Genomic DNA, 3,178 nt, shown 5'->3' on the forward strand with positions numbered 1-3,178 from the left:
TTTCTTAAATAAATCATTGTGTATAATATTCGCGTTATCACTCACGTTATCTGATCTGCTCTACTTTCATCGAATTCACTAATTGAGTTTAGACTGATTATTACGAAGGTTATTATTCAATAATTTTTCCCCAGTCCCTGTAAACAAATCCTGAGGTGGTGTCCCGTTAACTAATTATAGATTAAGTATTTCTAATCTTAAACATGTAAACACAAGTACAGTGGTCAAGCCCAGGCCCCCTTGTTTACGTAAGCCTAGTGTTACCCTGAGTTCACATTTGGGAGTAGGCCTCTCTTTGCAGACAAAGCTAAACACAGGATCATTTTATACAGAAGAAAAGGTTACATCTTCAATGTTTCAGACACCGGGGACACCCCATAAGAGTGGTGTTGTCCACAGCGTTTATCAAAGAAAGTATTTATTCCTTTTTGGGCCTATACAGATTCTCATTTAGCAGACGCTCTCGGTCGCACCCGTGTGCAGACGCACACGGGTGGAGAGCAGGGCTGGCCTTGTTTTCCATTTGCTGTAAATGCAATGCACCCCCTGCTAACTTTGACTAGGGACGTGCCACATGCCACATACATTTGCCACATGCATGACACTTTGCTGTGGTTGTGTCTTGCCACAAAATGCACCCCCTACTAACTCTGACTAGGAAAGTGTTACATGCATGAAACTTACTCTGGTTCCTCATACAAGTTTTCTCAATATACAGTGAGACTAATTTGATGCAGGGATATACATATGCCGTGTAACACTCTGTATGGTCTCTGAAGGCTGAACTAGTCTACAGGTTATAGGTACTGATATTATCATGGGTTTCTCATACTGAGCTCAAAAGCAAAAAGACAGTTATTCACTGCCCCACGGTGGCTAAACATTGATAGTGCAAGCAGTAAGTGCAAGTCCAGTTTAGCCTAGAAAGGGATATCAGGTTTTTAGGTTTAATCCAGGGAAAGCTTGAGAATATCAAACACATACAGTATATATTTTCCCTAAATTTATACTTTCATTTAAAGTTAATTTTTTTTAAAAACTAATTAAAATGCTGTACACAATTTTAGCAACTCATCTTTCCTGAAAAGAGGAATGTTTTGTCCTATGGACAGATTGAGAAACGAGTCACGCATGTGGTCGTAAACATAACAAATGGCCACGGCTGCTGGTCTGTGGAGCTTCTCAGAACATCCCAAGCTTAAGCCTGAAACTGCACAGATGGGACTGGAATGTTCCCTGTTCACGCCTGTAACTCTCTTCATCAGAACCCTGTTATGCTGAAGCATCATGTTGGGGGTGATGAGAGACACACACACACACACACACACACACACACACACACACTTATGCACACAGAGACAACGTACAGTTTGTTGTAAGGATGAGTATAACTCAGTAGTAAAATGTTTGATTGCAGATCAAAAACTCACAAGTTCGAATCCCCCTGCTTTGGATAAAAGTGTCTAAATAAACCTATTATCGTTAAACTTAGAACTGTGAAAGTAATTTAAAGCTATTTACATGTTTACTAGACTGTCATTTCGAGGCTTTAGTATCAGTTGAGATCACCACTTCCTTTTTGCAGTCTTTAATGGACTAGTGACATCTGGTGGTCAAGCAGTAGAAAATGAATTGAAACTGTAACATTTTTTTTCAACCGAAAACACATTCAGATGTATATAATTTCACACATTGATTATGTTCAATGATAAGTTTATACAGACCATTTGACATGATTAATATAAAGAACATGATGTATTTTGACAATATAAAAAAAATGAATGCAGTGATTTAACTTAATTGGAATTTATAAAGCTATAATGAAGGGGGGGGGGGGGGGCATTGTAATTTCACTTTCCCCCCAAAATGAAAAATGATTGTGTTAAAATCATTTCTAGGTATTTACTTATTTAATTTCACATACATTGATACATCCCAACATACGTGTTGTGTAAAGTATCCTGTTTAGATCATATTTCATCCCTGAAGCTTTGTTTTTCAACCCGAATGGATCGTTCATGAATGCATCTGATTAACTATTTCCTGAACTAGACTTTCAGATAGAGTTGATCCTATTTATGACCAGGGGCGGTTCTACACGGGGCCTACAGGTGCCAGTGCCCCTGTTAAAATGTCTCTGGCCCCCCCTGTGGCCCCCCCTGTGGCCCCCCCTGTGGCCCCCCAAGGTATTGAGAGAGCTGAGGAGCTGGAAGAGGGAGAGCTAGAGCCATTTGTATGATTTTAATGTAAAGCAAATTAAAGATTTTAAAGTTTAAATATCATTTGTTTCCGTTTTTTAATGTGCACCTCTGATTAAACACTGCCCCCCCCCCCCCCCCCGTAAAAATAAATACAATTAAATCTATGATCTAAATTTGCCTAGAACCGCCACTGTTAATGACCATTATTTATGCATTATCTATGAACACATGAATACATGATACATTCCAATCAAGTTGGAGCATTTTTATTTAATACATTTACATTCAAGGTGGGGACAGTGTCTTGATTAGTGTAGCGTATAGATATGGTTTACAGGTGAATACATTCTTATCTTATCAAGAAGATGATCGGAATCGCAGAGATTAGTTGTCCGTAATTAGGTCACAGAAGAGCTCTAAAACCTCATTCATTATGTAAAGCTATTTTGAGCCCGTTCGTATCTGTAGCGTCTCTGGAGTTTATTAATTCTCACAGGAGGAACTTTCGTACTATAATGAGTAATAATATTATGAATAATATATTTTTCTTTGAAGGCACTCAGACAGTAATTGGTGACTATATGCAGTTGATTCCTAATTCAGCTTCTAAAGTAGCCTTCTTGTCTAGACAGTATTTTATGGGGTTGTTGTTCTGGGAAAATCTGGCCGTTATATTCCGAATTTATTAGATGTAATACATTCCAAGAAAATACTTAGCAGCTGACAATTCACACTGCTTTGAGTGGCTACAAAGAAGCGGAGCAAACTAAGGTTTGTGATGGTCATCTACTATCTTGATCGAATCACGGCTATTAGATACAATATAAAAACAGTTAGATGAATGGATCTCGAGAAGGAAAATTACCCACAATACGCATTATACGGGGTTAAACCACAACATTCCAGGAAACTACCTTTGACCTAGGCTAAAAGCATCAACTGGTTGGTCACATGACTGTGTGCTCATCATGAGTTTA

This window comes from Hypomesus nipponensis, chromosome 14 (genome assembly GCF_054491055.1).
Source record: "Hypomesus nipponensis isolate SF chromosome 14, ASM5449105v1, whole genome shotgun sequence".
NCBI lineage: Eukaryota > Metazoa > Chordata > Actinopteri > Osmeriformes > Osmeridae > Hypomesus > Hypomesus nipponensis.